The 17,087-nt window shown below is 39.7% G+C and overlaps 1 protein-coding gene across 3 annotated transcripts in view; it reads left to right on the top strand.

The window, feature by feature from the left end:
- The first annotated feature begins 4,108 nt into the window (after positions 1-4,108).
- The window catches only part of tpst1 (tyrosylprotein sulfotransferase 1), a 43,298-nt gene continuing 30,319 nt past the window's right edge, over positions 4,109-17,087 (top strand). For 2 of the 3 annotated variants that reach the window (XM_028574540.1, XM_028574537.1), the window contains exon 1: positions 4,109-4,332. The gene's annotated coding sequence lies outside the window, so the exon portion shown is untranslated. Of the gene's footprint in view, positions 4,333-16,492; positions 16,628-17,087 lie in introns of all 3 variants that reach the window. The other variant, XM_028574538.1, reaches the window with a different exon arrangement.

Here is a 17,087-nt window from a genome sequence, read left to right as displayed (position 1 = left end):
GTGATCAGTAAGCTGAAAAAAATGTAGATGAATTAAGTTTTTGTAAATCATTTTACTTTTTATGTTCTTAATGTGCAGAAATTCAATGGATTTAAATAATATTAATTAACTGTGGAAAAAAAAGGATATACGATATATTGAGCCTCGCTAAACACAAAAACAGACGACATTTGTTTTGTTATTCCTTTGGGTGGTAGCTGCCATTTTTGGGAGTCAATTGGTCAAGGCTATTTTATTTTCTAAATAACTAAGCTAGCATTTCAATCAGGAGAGACTTTGTTGCAGATATGCAAAGATGTATTGTACATAAGCATAATATGAAATGTACAGAGTCTTTGGGGATTAGACTCCATCATTAAAAATATTTTAAAGGGGTAGAGAAGCCAGACATATTCCCCCCGATGGAGCCTAGACACTTGTGATGGTGGAGAGGGAACCTGGAGACTGAACGAAGGAGCTGTCTGCCGGGAAAGACGATGACCAGAGGTGGAAGGGGAGGAGGGTTGCACGTTTGCCTGAAAAGACAGCTGATAGCAAGGAGAGAAGACATTTAAAGCAGGATTTCATGCTGTGATTGGATCAGGAATTTTGTGGCCAGTTTTGGTTGGCAAAAATAAATAAACCATTTGACTGTTTCTTTGATACAATTAGATTTTTATCAATAAGCTACCTTCCGTTTTTTCCTACAGTGTACAGTGCACACAAGTTTAGTGTAAGACAAACTATGTGGCTAGATCCTGTTCTATATATGATTTCTTACCTCAACATCTTGACCTTTGCACCTCCTGATGGGCATTGTTGGACACCACACATTTCCTCCCATTTTCTCATGACTCCCATCCGTTCTCACACTTCAGCAGACCCTTGAGTAAAAGCCTCTAGGGGGTGCATTGTGGCAGCAGCTATTTTTGCCATCATCTACCTTTACAGTCCTTCAATAGATGATGACTTATACTACCTAAAGAGGAGCAATCTCAGATTCAGGAGAAGAAAACAGCAGTGGTATAAATGGCCTGTTGTCCACATCTCAAAGGAATGCAGTCAGCACACATTTCCACACTGTGAATTGTTTCTGCTCTGCTGTACATGAATCACGTGGGAAATATGAGTGTCGGCCAAACCATATAATCAGATCAAACTACTTGATGTTGTTGCAATCAACACTGTATGACACTGAGCATCTTATTTAGTGGTTATTTAAGGTGTCAACTGTCCATTGACTGTCCAGATATTTGGTTGGGTTGGATCAATATATGTTTAAATATTAAAATAAATATCAGATATCCAGTCATCTGATATGATGGAGGTTTCTGCTTGACCACAGCTGCAAGTTCCTTTTTGTTTAATTGCACTATTTTGCTTGGTCAATAAAGCTTTGAATATTTTATACATAAAATTGGTTCTAAATCCAACAATTTGCGGGTGGAAATTAAGATGTAGTGTCCCATCATGTTCAAAATGCTACTGTGACAGAAATAATTTGGAGACACTTTACGCTTTACGTTTTAGGAAACAAAAACATTCTGCTTTACTACTGAATTTCTGCAAGTTTATTTAAAAATGTAACTATCAGTATCAGCCTTTTAAAACCATACCCTACTGTTCTCTCTGTATCTGCTCATATCAGTTAACATGCACTTTTGAACTGCTGGAGATGCTGAGTGCTGGTCTTAGCAGACCGTTTACTGTGACTGAAACCAGAGCGTCCACAATAATGGCAACATTGATCACTGGCCATCTTTTCTCTGTCGCTGCCTTCAAAGCTTCCACTGCCATGAGAAATATTTCTGAAACAGAAAAGCAATCTTTATCTTGGTGAGAGGCTTTATCCACCTTCACTTATACCCACCGAGGCCTGATGTGCTTTTAGTCTCGCCGCCTCAGTTTTTTCTGACCTTCAGGCAAAGATAATCATGTGTTTGCTTGCTGATGGCTTTCTGCCTCCTCTTTGAGACACAGCAGCTGCTTAAACTACCAATATGGATTAAAAGAGACATCAACTTATGTAATGAACAGGCACAAATTCTACACGGGACTCTGTTTTATTCTGCTATACAGTGTTTTATGAATCAGTTTTCTTTTTTTTTTTTACTGTACACATTTCAGTGTGGGTAGTAATCCAGACAGATTCCAAAACATGAAAACCCCTGCTGATAGAGTTTGACTCTGATTTTGTCTCTGCTGACCTGCCGTAGATTTTCTGATGTGTGATCATCCGTATTGAAAGTGGCACAGAGATTGGAACCAAGGATTACCAACTGGGCAGCTGCGCTTCAAAGCCCTGAAACTTCAGTGGTCCTGAAGGCTCCATATTAGTTGTGTGCCAACTAGTTTGTACTCATTTAATGGAACATTAAACCTCATATCTAAACCTCATATCAACTGACAGGATAAGGGGCCATGTCAAAACCTATTATTTTTAGGGTGAGGCTATTTGCACCCTTGGTACAATTAGCAGTGTATGCTATTTGTACCCCTGGTACAATTAGCAGTATGCTATTTGTACCCTGGTGCAATTAGAAGTGTATGCTATTTGCACCCCTGGTACAATTAGCAGTGTATGCTATTTGTACCCTGGTGCAATTAGAAGTGCTATTTGTACCCTGGTGCAATTAGAAATGAATGTTATTAGTACCCCGCCAGTGCACACAGCAATGTGTTCTATTAATACCCCGTCTGGTACAAATATCAATGTATGCTTTTTGCACCCCTGTGCATTTACAGTACCTTGGCATATATTTACACACAGTTATCCATACTACATTGACAAATTACATTGGAATATTATCGCCCTGACATTCTTACCCTAACCATAACCAATCCCACTCCTCTTGCCTAAACCTAACCAACCCAACCAGAGCAGGCATATTCATGAGTCTTCCCCTACCACCCTGCAAAAAAAAAAAAAAATTCCCGTTTGCGGGTCCTGACTTGCGCAATTACATGCAAATTATCCAATCCAAATTTAAAAAACTAAGATCACCACACAGGGGAATCTAACTCCAAACTCCCATACCAAAGGTAAGCGTACTAACCACTCACCTAGCAGCTCTTTCAGAAAGTTGAACAACTGTTTACCGCTTGGTTTCTTCAAGCCTCGGATGCTAGGTAACCATACTGTATACAAAAAAATAGGTACTAACTAACAAACTAATAATTGTATGCTTTCACTGAAGACAGAAAGCGCAACTGTAGTATCCATTTTCCGCTAGAAATGCAATTGTTATAAACTTTAGAGACAAAACTTCCCTAATATGCCAGTTTCTGCGGTCATGGAAGATGAACGTCCGCCATGATTTCGGTGCACGCGAGCAACGTTTTTTGTTGTTACGTCACAGGGTGTAAATAGCTCAGCTGTGTGGCCGAGGCTATTCGTACCGGGGGTGCAAATAGACACTCCGTTATTTTTTTATCTGTTTTATTTTTTACTGCTTTGACACATGCAGGGTTTCAAGCTTGTCAAGTTCATATGCGTTTTGTGTGTAGGGGAGAAATAACACCTAAGGCTAATCTCAGACATGCAAAACTCAACTCACTCAGCTACAGCCAGTGCAGTATGTAGGCCAAATGGTATGCGTGGCAAGAGGGAGGCTCTTGGTGTCCAAAACATTTATTGTAGGCTAATTGTGAGAGCCGTTGTGTTGTTGTGTGTTGTGTTGCTCATGCAAATTAAACAAGATGAATCATCAGAAATATTTGGAAGCCATGTAAATTCACACCAGGAAGCAAACAAGGCCACATTCACCCCTTACTTACTAGTGTCGGTACATATATAGGCCTACTGGTAAAAGCAAGCAATGATATCCTCTGCATATCCTCAGTCACTTTTCTAAAATAAATGTTTTGGTGTCAAATAGCTATAGATGCATGGACTTTGAGTTGACATTTATTATAATATTACTGTTGTGATTTAAAATATTTTAAAATAAATATTTACAAAGTGATTCATTAAGTTTAATTGATCATTGCCTTGTTGCTAAACCTGAAATAAAAGTCAATATAAATGTACTGTGCTTTTAAATCTAATGTAGTTCCGCCCTACATCGTATGACCAATCAGCAACTCTGACACACAACCGCTCCGAATTTTAGACAAATCACAGCTCGTCTTTCGACACCAGAAGAGCAGTCCAGTTGTAGCAGTCTGGTTGGTAACACCTCCAGTCTACCAGCGCCACAAGCCGCCGTGCGACTGACACGCTGTGATCTACACAGAAAATGCCCGGAAAGTGACTCGAGAGGAAGGCAGGACTGTCCGCACATTGGCACTGGATTCCGTGGAGGTTTTCTGACCGACAGACCCGAGTCTCCTGCGCACTATCCGCAGCATTAGGTAGGTTTTTTTGCGCGCTGTGGTGTTGTTGCAATGTCCCTCTCCTTCCCTTTAGCCCAGGAGCTGCGACAATTAAACGCACATTTTTGGCTGGGGGGTTTTGAATAACCTTAATACGTTGTTTTCTTAGCTCTATCGTAGATACTTTTCCTAGTAATTGCGGGTTACACAATTGTTAGTGTTTGGCATGTTAGCTATCAAGATTAATACAAAATGACCACGGCTGATAATCGCATAAAATCGCATAACGTTACAAATTAAGCCCATACATGCATACGTTTAGCCGGGGACGTATGTTGACAGATAGCGCCGTTACGTGCCGCGCTCAGGGTCCTGTATCGTGCTGAACTGTTCTCGGATATCTGCCTTGGTTATCGACAAACGTAGTTAGGTTACACACCTTAAAGATCAGCGAAGACATTTTACAAATGTTAACAAGCAACTCTTTCACACGACATACGACTGGGCCACCAGGCAGTACATATTTCACTTTAAATGAACTTAGAACATGTCCACGGTGCTATTGTGAGTGTCCTTTCTGTCCAAAATAGACCGTGCTGTTCTGGGTGCGGTAAAAATCAACACAATCTAAAACTTCAGATTAGTGGTTTAGGTACGTAGCCTACGTCAAATTAATCATAAGACCATAACATAAACACAACCGGACTTTGTATAAACTACAATAGGCCTATGTTCTCCTTTGCTAATGTACGACACATCTTTTAAAGTTCAGACTTTGGTTTGAGGTTAATAGGCTATAACATTAATATGTTGCAAATGAAATGTTTGAGGATTGTATGTATGTATGTATGTATGTATGTATTTGGGTCTGAGTGCAGCAAGGGTTGGAAAAAATGACCCTGCTCAGTTAATCACATTGGTCAAGCGCATGCAAAGTATCCTGCATCATAGTTCTTTTCTTGCCTCCTGTCAGACGCCTACCAAATCTCGCACTTTATCCTGTTGTGGACCAAGGAGATGTGGTCTCACATTGAACTTTCCATCATTTTCAGACAGCAGTGTTGTTTACCACTGAGTGAAATAATTATCACCATTGATAGCTTCATATTCCCCTCCATTGGTTATTAAAAAGATGTCATACTAGCAAGAAAATATAGGAACCACTTGGCTCATCTGTCAGTGAAATTGTTCAGTGGATTAAAAAAAACAACTAAAAGATACAATTGTAGCCTACAGGCTTACAATGATGAACAGTTATAAAACATTTTTGTAACAGTCCTAGTAAAGCTGAAAGAGCAGTTTCCAGTGGCCAGCGTGAAGGGCATAGACTACCAGTGTCTTGGTAGCCAGGAACACATATGCTGTATGCAGGTGGTCTGGGGGTGGGTGGGGGGGACTCAAGTCCAGTTGAATTCAGTGTGTTTCTCGGTGCTGGCTGCTCTCAGTGGGTCGGCTTCCACAGCTGCAGAGCTGGATCAGTTGGACTCAAGTTCACTTATACTCTCATTTCCTTGTCTGAAAAGAACACCCACTGCTGCATTACAATTATTACATTCAGTCAAGCAGCTGTCTGACCGCTGAGCCCAGCCAGGGTTTCAAGGGCCCGTTTTTATGAAGTTCCTCAAAAGAACGCTTGCTGCTCAAGGACTTACTGAGGTGGGGGCCCACATTCATCAAACCCCTCAGAATAATAGTGCTCATGGCCGGAGACTTCAGTAGATCTGCTGCACTGCTTGTTTTCACTGTGATACACTTGATTGATAGATCCCAGTTTGTTGACTGACTGTGAGTGAGGACAAATCCTTCATTTGTGCCCCTGTAGTTGTCTGCGGCTTCAAAGTTTTCAGCTGACACGTCACAGTATTTTTGGTTCTTTACTGCCTTTCGTAGCGTTCGCCATTTCCGTGAGTTAAAGCTACCAAGCACTAGAGAAGTACCATTATTTCACATTGAAGGCAGAAACAAGAAAACAAGGGTGTTCATGAGAAGTGTCCATGAACAGTTGAGTTCTGAGCCAACAAGTTTGGTGACCACCCACACATTGATCAGGTTTCCCTGGTGACTTGCTGTATATCAGTGAGAAATGAATGGACCTATTATTATGTGTCTTTTAGTGTAGATGTAGTATAACTGCATGCAAGCAAAGTTTGGGATGTCTTAAAATTGCAGACGTAGTCTAATTCCTATCCAAATATTCAATGACCTACAATTGATAATGAACTGACCTACCAGTAAATGCTTTCATCACTTTAAAAAAAGTAATAAAAGGTTAATAGATGATCAGCATTGTAATCATTTAATTTCCTGTTGATGCACTAATCAAATAATGGCTTATTAGTTTCACTACTAACGTTCAGAACTTCTGGCAAATTTGAGATTTGTTCTGCATTCAATCCCATTTCCAATTTTTCCAAATCGAGGTACCAATCACAACCGTTTAGGCGGGCTTTACACGATGACGATAGCGCAGCGACAGCGAGCAGCTTCTTGTTTACATTCAACATGACTGCCACCTCAAGCGCAGCAACCCGTCGATGCCGCTGTTGCTGCTACGTCACCCGGATCGTTGGTCTGATTGGTTGAAGGACTATCCAATTGTGCGCAGAGGCATTTGAGCGCCGTCCGTTGGTGACGCCCCATTTGGAAATGGGCCATGAATGAAGCTTGCCCAGACCCACTCTTAGTTAGAACTGAGAAGGGTCTGGTGTCAACCAGGCTAGTTTAGCAGGCTAGCTTCCTGGAAAGGGAAAGCATTGCCAAGACGATGAACTTTGAAACATTGCAGAAATCTCAAAACATGACATGTAAAACTCTGGCCTTTCACAATGAATCATTGATTAGTTGATTGACAGAAAATGATCAACTGTTTTGGGAATTGATAAATTGATGCCATTTTTAATACAACTCTGGTTCCAGCTCCTCCAAATGATGATTTGCAGCTTTTCTCTTTTTTGTCATTGTAAATGTAATATTTTGAGATGATGGACTGTTGGTTGTAGACATTGAAATCACCTCTAAGAACCGTTTTGTGACAGTTTAATAGAACAAATAATTGACAGATGACTCTGTCATGAAAGTAGGGCTGGGCAATATATCCTGTTTTTAAAGGCTGCATTACAGTAAATTGATGTAATTTCCTGAACTTATCAGACTGTTCTAGCTGTTTTATTATTTGCCTTTACCCACTTAGACATTATATCCACATTGCTGATGAGTATTTGTCAAAAATCTCATTGTGTAAATATTTTGTGAAAGCACCAATAGTCAACCCTACAGTATCGATATCGAGGTGTTTGGTCCAAAATATTGTGATATTTGATTTTCTCCATATCTCCCAGCTCTACATGAAAGTAATCATTGATTGAAGCTACATTCGGATAAAACACAAACACAAATGGCTGCCATTTACTTTTTATATTTTCCAGTAATAACCAAAAAAAAAACGTAATATCCAAATGTATAAAAGAGCAGTGCAGCATGGAGGAGGGGATTTGACTAGTTACTGGATAATTACGTAGCTAGTAGGGCTACCTGGGTCGAACCATATCAGCCCATATTAGCTTACTGCAGATATATTGGTATGGGTGTATATGTTGGCCGATAAGTAACAAGAAATTGCTTTACAGAAATGACATCTAGGTTTGAGGTGATTTTAGAAACCGCATCAAGTTTACATTTATGTTTGATCACCAACGAGAACTGACAGTATCTTGGCCACAATTCCTTTTAACAAAACAAATCTAAGGGATCTGAATGAAGATTGCTACTACTGCTCACCTTTCTTTCTCACACCTTCACCTCTGGTCTCTCAGATACAGGGGAGTGCATGCATGTGGCTATTGAAGGAGACATGGGATGGGAGTCATGTCTTGTGAGGCAGATATGTGAAATAGTTTGGCTGTGGAATTGCCTGGTCCAGTTGCCAGAGTAAAGGCTGACCAAAAAGATCTTTAACTGGGACAGAGCACATAGTTATCCTTGTTTAAAAGAGGTTTGGAGGTAAAGAGGTAAAGAGAGTAAAGAGCTTTAGTATTTTAATTTTCTGCTTTTAAATTTCATTCTCTTGAATAATTTGCAGTGAAATATAAATATAGTCAAACAAAAACTACTAAAGACCCATAGGGGTCAGTGGAATAAGACAATGCTATGTCCAAATCAAAGAAGATTACTACACAGAACCTTTTTTATAAATTAAATGTGCTGGGAGGCCAAAAGTCCTTATGTGCTAAGTTAACAACTGGTACCTTACCACTGGCAATTAGGTAGGCAGAAAAAGGTATCAAGAAATTGTTTGTTTTTTGTTTGTTTTTTTGTGATCTTTGTGTTATTGAGGATGAATGTCATTGTGTGTTCCATTGCCCCATGAACAGTCACTTTACTGATTAGTGATGTGTCATTGTTTAAAACCAGTGCATTGTGATAGTGCGTATACATCTGCTGCACCGCGAAGGAGAAGTTGATTTACCTGAGTATTGCATTGCTTTAACAGGGGATAATGAAAAAAAACATATTCCCATGCATGCAGTTGTTGTTTGAAATGCTGTGGTTTAAAGTGTGAACACTTCCTGTGTGAACTGCATGTGTACTCCAGTGAGATGTTGTAAATGTATTCGCAGCGAGTAGTTTTTAGAGTGGGGGAGTGACCGTTTACCCAATTCACGATTAGAGGAAGCAGGATGGTTCTGCAGAGGCAGTATAGTGACATATTGCACATCTGCAACCATGTAAGGTCAACAACCACTCGAGCAGAAATGCTTCATTCTACTGGACCTTCACATTCAGATCACATCAGATCCCAGATCCACCATCAGCATACAAATGGGTTTCAAATGAAAAGGCAAAATGTCATCAAGTTTGTTATCGCATAGCGCATATTTTTCCTCATATCGTGCAGCCCTAGTCTGCAGCCATCACATGAATCTTCAAATGACCATGTCGTCCCTACAGTATATTGTGTCCTTGTATCAAAGTATTCCCACTCAATATTGTGTAATATGTGCCAAAGACAGGGATAAATATCAAGATTGTGTTGTCTAGTGTATTTCCTCAGTCTTAAGGTGTATGCTCCTTAAAGAAATTGGTGGGAAACAATCTATATACATTATGTGGTTAGTTCAGTCTTTGTAGGTTTCAGCTATTCTTCAGGTTTGTCCATAGTTCAATGGGCCATGTCAGCCTAGCATAACGGAGAGGCTCTTGTCAGAGGCAGAACTTGAAACACTGCAGCTAATGGTTTTTGCGAATGCTGACCTTTTGAACTGAGCTCAGAAATCCACTGCCGTTGCTTCCTTTTCAAATGGAATTACCTGTAATGTGATATCAGAGTTCAGTATAAGTCATGTTCACCCACATTTATGAGCAAAGATGAAAATAACCTTTGTCACATTTTGCGTTTTTTATTTAGATAATTTGCAGCCTGCTATAGAAAAGGGGTTTCCTTTGTTTCCTTTTTCATGCATCAGAGCAGGGCAGTTTGTTTAGTCGAGGGGTGGCCAACCAGTTCAGCATAAAGAGCCACAAAAAAACACGCACCATAGCAAAAAGCCACACAACACCTGCACGTCCACATTACAACAGCAACAATGACTTCCAGATCTAATGAAAGTCATAATACATAGCAGTTTTCATAGGTTTTTTTTTCTTACTTAGATTGACTCAGTGGGAAACCTGACAGTCTTTGTTATCCACAATCCTTTTTAGGTCTGGTTGTACTCTTTCACTCATTTGTCACTAGAGGGGCTTTCAAACAATCAGCAGTAAAAGGGTTAATGAGGAAGGGGATCTGTGGCTGCTCTTTTTCCTCAAGTTGCAGAATCTGTCCATAAAAAAAACTCTGCTGCATTATTTTTTATTTTAAAATAATTGGCAAATGTATTGGCAAATGCATCATTCAAATGCTTTTTTTTTTATTATAACTTATCTGAAATGTTTCAAAAAAAAAAAAAAAAAAAAAAAATTCCACCAATAACACAGCCCCCAGCCACACAGTAAGAGCCTCAAAGGAGCAGGCAAAGAGCTGCATACAGCTCAAGAGCCACAGGTTCGCCACCCCTGGTTTAGTCCCTTACAAACAAGGTAATCTCAGGCTGTTAGCTAATCACAATAAAGCGACTACTGCCTGTGTTATTCAAACTCTTAATCTTCATCCCTTCCTCATCCTTTGCACGTGGTTTCATGAGTGTGATATTTTATGTAGAAAAAGGGACACAGGCATAACATTCAAAACGCCTCATTCATTTGGTCCAAACATGTAGGCGGACTATACATATAATGCAACTCAAATAAGACAACTATTTTTCGCCCTGCAGGCTCAGTGATTAAACAAACATTTAAAGTAGATGAATCTTGCCAAGGGGCTTGGTTTTTTTTTTTCCTGTCAAAAGAAATGTCAGATTGTCTGTTTTAATTGCGCACCATACATTATGAACACACAGACCAGGTCCCTTCAGGTCATAAACATTGTGACAGGTGCGTAAGCAAATGAAATCCCCTGAGAACTCAAGGTTGACTCAAGGTTTGTACAAATAATGGGGGACGGGGACGAGGACGGCTGTGTTTGCCCTTGTTTATTTGCTCTATAATCCCTGCACATAATGCTGGGATGCAGAGGAACAGTAGCCATGCATTAGGAAGCAGGCGGGCGACACCGTTGGATTAGTTTGCACACGGTGAATCATGACTTGGACAACTGGAATGATTGTCTCTTGGCTGAAGAGAGAGACATCGCTCCTTCCTGTCATACAGTCTAGCTGGAGGTTAAATGGGTTTGTTCATAGCATGTGATTTATGGCAAAGCCTAAGGGGCAGAGATTGTGGTCAGGGTAATGGCCGCAGTCCTGCTGGTTGCTCCTGCAGTTGTGTGGACGTTTAGGAATGTACCATATCACAGATCTGATTGGAAACTTAATAAAGGATGGGTCATTTGTCAGTAAGAGGATGACAGTTGGAGACCAGGGCTGCACAAACATGGCCTTCTGTTTCTCTGTAACATTGTATTTTAGGTTATTTCAAATTATATTCCAAACTATGTTCTATGTTAGCTCCTGGATATTGGTAACATGCTGTATGTTGAGTTTTTACTTTTTGTACTTTTTGGTGATAGTATTTTAAAAATCCCAGATAGTCAGTGTTCCTTCCATTCTCATGCCTTTAGTGGTAGCAGGTAAAAATATCATTTGAACTAGAACAACTGCACTGAAACCTCCTGGAACATCAGTCTCACTCCTTTTCCAGGGGAAAGTGTAAACAAGGACACAGTGTCATTGATGCAAAGCACCAGAAAGCAGGCCAATCCAGTATCATCTGTTATGCAGAGCTGCAGCAGCAGTTCCAAACCTGCTGATTTTCAACTGCAATTCCAATCCCATCTGCACCACCTTTAGGCAAGGAAAAGAACACCAGGAGCAGCTAAAGATCTGATATGACAACATACAAGCAGCTCAACTGTACCCCTAATAGACCTTTTTTTCACAGTAGAGATGTTGACATGTCATACTAGGAAAAGCACAGATGTATTCAAAACCATTAATGATGGCTGCGTTCCACTTAGGAGAGGCCCTGGTATTGTGCATGCTGACTCACTGAAATAGCTATGGAACTGAGTCATTGTTAAGGTTATCAATTTCAGTTGTGCTTTTCCTAGTATGACAAGTCAACATGTCTGCTGTGAAAAAGGTCCATAGGGATGCATCGTGAATCGGTTAAAAATCAATTTAAATGTGTGAAGATTACAACTGGTTAAGATAAAAACTTAATCGCGATGCAATTTTCAAACAGCCTAGGGCGTGACGCCAGCTAACATTACACAGCAGATAACGCTAGTCTGCCGTTAGCTAGTAACGTTAGCTGGCTTAAACACGGTTAAAATGCTGACAGCTAAACAGTGTGAAGGATGACTGTATTTCACTGGAAAGGATTCCATCACCGGGACAGTCTGCAGCTGAAGACACAGAGGAGACTTTGAGACAGCATGGATGCTCCCGCTGTCGGATAAACAACAGTGACTTTATGTTCAATGTTGTTGTAAAATACCCTTCTGCCATCTAGTGTTTCTTCTTTTTGTCATTTAATTGCAAATGACTGGTGAGAAAAGTTGTTATAAGTTATTGTTACATTTGAAATGTTTGGCCTTAGCAATAAACAGCATTTTTTTTTATTCATGATAAAATATTATTATATAAATAGATTTAAATAAAAATAAATTTTTCAGTCATTTCATATTATATATTTCATATTGTGAAAAAATTGTGATTTGTATTGAATGGTGAGTTGAGTGTATTGTTAAATCCCTAACTCCTAATGTAGAATTTGGTTATATCTATAATTGCTAATGTCATGGTTCCAACAGGCCTCATTAGGAAGAAGAAAAAGTTCTAAAAATTGTGAGCGGAGTTATTTAATGAGCCTGATTATGTTGTAAAATGTGAGGGTTTGGTTTATTTTGAATCCCTCCAATCTTCCATAAGAGGTGACTGAGGCAACACACAGTGTTATGATAGACTGCTCACAACAGCTGATTTTCTTCTGCCTATGCCAGACATTAATCGACATCGACTAATCATTGGAACATTTAATCGAAGAAACGTTTTTAACCTGGCTGGCATTCTTATGAAGCAATTTATTTCCGAGTTGAAATTATTGAGAAGTGAGAGGAAACTTTGTGTAATGCTAGTTTCCTGCTGTTATGTTCTTTTCCTTATCGTTATCACAGACCTCCCACACCAGGCCTTCATTGGGTGGAGAGTCTCCCTCGTTATTAAGTGTTGATGTGGTTTGGTTTCACCATTACTCCATGGAGAGCAGCCTCAGCCTCCACTGCTTCCCATAACAGATCAATGGAAAAAAAAATACCCTGCAAGGAGGATACAATATCAGTAACCGGAGAGAAGAGCCTCAATTAATTTAACACAAACACATTTCAGTCTCTGTGCAAGATGTAACACAACACTGCTCAGAATCTTAGCCGCAGTTTGTTATCAGTCAGACATTCATAGTGCTTCCCCTTTTTTTTTTTTTTTTTTTTTTTAAAAAGAGAATCTTTCTGTCTCAAATCTTTATCTCCATTTTATTCTTTTCCTTTTTGTATTTTAAAAAAGTATATCAATTACGCTATGGAGAATTTAAGACAAAAATACACCAAACAACCCTGATGTCTGTTGTTTTGGATGTTCCTCTTTTTCCACAATACTTGTTCTAACTAGCATATAGACAATGTGATGTCATGTTTAGATATTTGCAGCTGTGCTGCTACAAGTTAAATCAGATGTACGTCCAGGTACTTTTAGTTTGTCCCCAGCTTTAATAGTACAGACCTTTTTTATTTAGGCCTGCAAATGATCGATTAATCTATGGATACATGTAATTTAGGATATATCTTATATATGTAATTTAATGTTTGTGTTTATGAAGATTGAATAATTCCGAAATAATCACTTTTCCCCCTTTATGTATTTTATGTGAGGCAAATATTACTTCTTTTATAAGAAGAGTGCTGGCCTGTGATGACACCAGTGGCTCATCTGTTATCTTTATCACCTTCCATGTATTTGTTTCTCACCTTTCATTGCTTTCTTTCCACTATCGCTTTTACACAGGCTTTGCTTCCTTTCATTTCCTGCAAAACTCTTCCTGTTCTGTTCACTATTATAGATGATCATAGTTTCAGTTAGTTAGTATACTAGGTTTTTGGTTGCTTGGCTGTCTGTATCATCCTGTGCAGCTGCTGTTTTGGTAAGGTCTTCCTAAAAAAAAAAAAAAATAGTTAAATCTCAGTGAAATTTACCTGATTTAGCCTCCCAGATTGATTGTATCTAACCGCAAAAGTGAATCCGAAGATGGACTTTCCTTTTTAAAGGCAGTTGCAGCAGCCTTGGGGAGACAGCAGGCCCCTTTTTGTACTCCCACTAATAAACTAAAGGTGTTGTCAGCCTGACATGCTTTGTGACTTCCCCTCCCTTTAACACTGAATCACCAAGGAGAAGACACAGAGATGTGAGAGTGCGTGGGTGGGCTCAAAGAAAAGACAAAGCCCGACTACCGGAAAATAAAGAACTAAACTTTGTCAGGTGCTGCACTGTAAGAACCTTTTTCTACAAACCCGTCACAGTGCAGAGGTAACATCGGAAGCATTTATCTGCAGCTTGGTCTTGCATGAGCTCCCTTTCACATGGAGGCTAATGCAGGGAATTGGCTGTAATGTTTTGTTGTGAAATGCTCCTCGCTCGTGTAATTACGAGTTACCGGTTGAGGATGTTTGCTTAAAATCAACAACAGCCACTTGGCTCATTAGGTACGATTAACCCACTGAGAAGAAGTTGGCAACCTGGTGTCAGAGGAGAAACAGACGGCAGAGTGATGCATTGGTCTGTCCCTGCCTATGTTAACCGATTCAAATACAGTACACCATATATGGACAGTTAGTTGGATTCATCATGTTGAGCGCACACTGACTAAGTAATATTCAGCACATTACCTATTTGTTTTTTAAATATTTTTCCTTTGGTCATTTCCCAAAGTAGCATAACCAGCTGAGTACCCACACTTACCCCCAGTCTAGACTGCAAGTGTGTTATTTTTTTTTTTTATTTTTTTTTAACCACAATATGTGCGGAAATGCGAGGTTAATGTATGATAAAACGTTACTACATTACTACACATTTTAGGGTTTTATCATTATTTTATCACATTTATTATTATTTATTATTAAGATTGTATGTGCTGCCAAACTAGGCAGTGGTAGGGCGAAAGACTGCTTTAAATGCATTTATTCTCCTTGAGTAGCATTTAGATCACGGAATTCTCACATTGGCTAGCCATAATAGAGATGATGATGATGATGGATGTAATAGCTTTGTGATTTTGTTAATCCTCTTTTTTTTTTTAATTTCTGTGGTACCATTACCATCCAAACCTGCAGGCTTCATATATTTTGAGAATTAGTCAGCAATGTCTTCCTCATTTCTAATTGTCCTACTCCTGTCTTCAAGTTTTGTGCTTTACCCAGTGTGTGGTTTTGTCGGGGCTGGGCACAGATGGAAATTGTTGATTTCTGCCTTCGTCAGCAGTCGGCGATCCTGCCAAACATGTACTCTAAAAAGCATTTTCAACATAGCTGTATGTGAAGACCTTGTGATCTCCATTTCACATACTCCTAGGGCATTACATGCCATTTAGCAGTTAAGTCTTTGCTGGGAAGATACAAAATCCCTAATTAAAACATTGCGAGTAAGAAAAAAGATTACAGTGCCTTGCGTCATTCTGTTGTGCTCTGCCTAGACAAATATGCATCCAAGCAGTCCTTCAAATACCATGAGGGGAGGGGGGTGGGGGGTGTGCTGCACTGGGTTCATTGCTCTGCTGTGATGAACAGCAGCCTGTCACATAGTGTTGCCAGAGTCCCTGCTCTGTGGCACTACTGCAGAACAATGCTGACAGAGCCTGCTAACCATCATGCTCATGATGACGTGGAACATGTGTAAACAGACAGCAGAGTATATAAAGTTACTGGATTTGGAGGCTAAAACATTTTATTACTAGACCATATAAGTGAAGCCATACTTTATTAGCTATCAGGCCTAGTTATTAAAATATGTCCTGTGCGTGTGAGCTATCCTGTTTAGAGAAGGAGAAGAAGAAGACACACCTTATGTTGTTCTGTTACACACACAAGGGTTGGGAGGGTTACTTAAAAAAATGTAGTCAGGAACCTAATCCAAGTATTACAATATTAAAGAAACGTAACTTGATTACGCTCTGTTACTTTTGGATTACCTCAAAACCAAATATGCAAATAAAGACCAGAGAGAAGAAATGCTGTATCAATAAGATGACTTTTACTCAAACTTAGGGCCAGATGTATAAACAATGTGGACACACAAACCTGTTTTTATAAAGGAAGATGCAGGGAGAATGTGTGCACCTCACGCATACTTCAGACCAGGCGTACAAACGGTTCTCTAGAGCAAGCTGATGATAAGGAGGAAATTAAATAATCTTCCAGTAAAACCTTGTTGTTTAGGTTCTCACTGATAGTGTTATTATTTTGCAATCTCACGGATGCAAACTTTGCATTTCAGCAAAAATTGCTGTTTTGAATTAAAAATAGGTCACTTCCAACATTGATTTTGTTCCACACTGAATGCGGTTTGTAAGTGAGGCACTCCTATGCAATGACCTGCTGTTTTTTTCCCTCCTCCCCCAGCCAGGCCGTTTGTTCAGGAGGGTGACTGTGGCTGCAGGGCCGGAACAGAGAAAACCCTTTAACAAATAAGCTGTAGTAAGCCTGCAGCTTTTACTTCCCAACGCCAGAGGAAAAGCTGTCAGCCAGCCCACTGCGGTGTGTAGAATTTATGTGCGGCAAGTGTGTGTGTTTGTTGTGTGCAAGTACACATTTCCCTATGTACAGAATGAGTTTGTGTGCATGCCTGTGTCAGAATTAGAGGCTGAGAGCTAAATGTCACAGATGACGTATGTGCTACCTGAGAATCAAAGCCAGAGTGATGTCTAGCAAGATTAAACCTAGAGCTGTCCTCGGTTAAATGCATAGATTTGTGGTTCTACGTTCCTGGTGTTTCGTCAGCGGAAAGTCTCAGTCATTAAACTTTCAGTGGGCATTTTAGTCTTTCTACTAACTCCATAAAACGTCTGGAGACAGAGTTCATTAGTTTTCTTTTCTGGTGGCAACTCCATTGTCGTAACTGTGTTTGAAGCAGTTGTGTGTCAATTTTGTGATTCAAGACACTCTGCAAAGTAAAATTAATTTAATTTAAAATCTACGACATGACATGGTACTTTTG

The sequence above is a fragment of the Perca flavescens genome, chromosome 3, assembly GCF_004354835.1.
Source record: "Perca flavescens isolate YP-PL-M2 chromosome 3, PFLA_1.0, whole genome shotgun sequence".
NCBI lineage: Eukaryota > Metazoa > Chordata > Actinopteri > Perciformes > Percidae > Perca > Perca flavescens.
The sequence above is the reverse complement of the archived record's forward strand: the minus strand, read 5'-3'. Positions and strand labels throughout refer to the sequence as shown.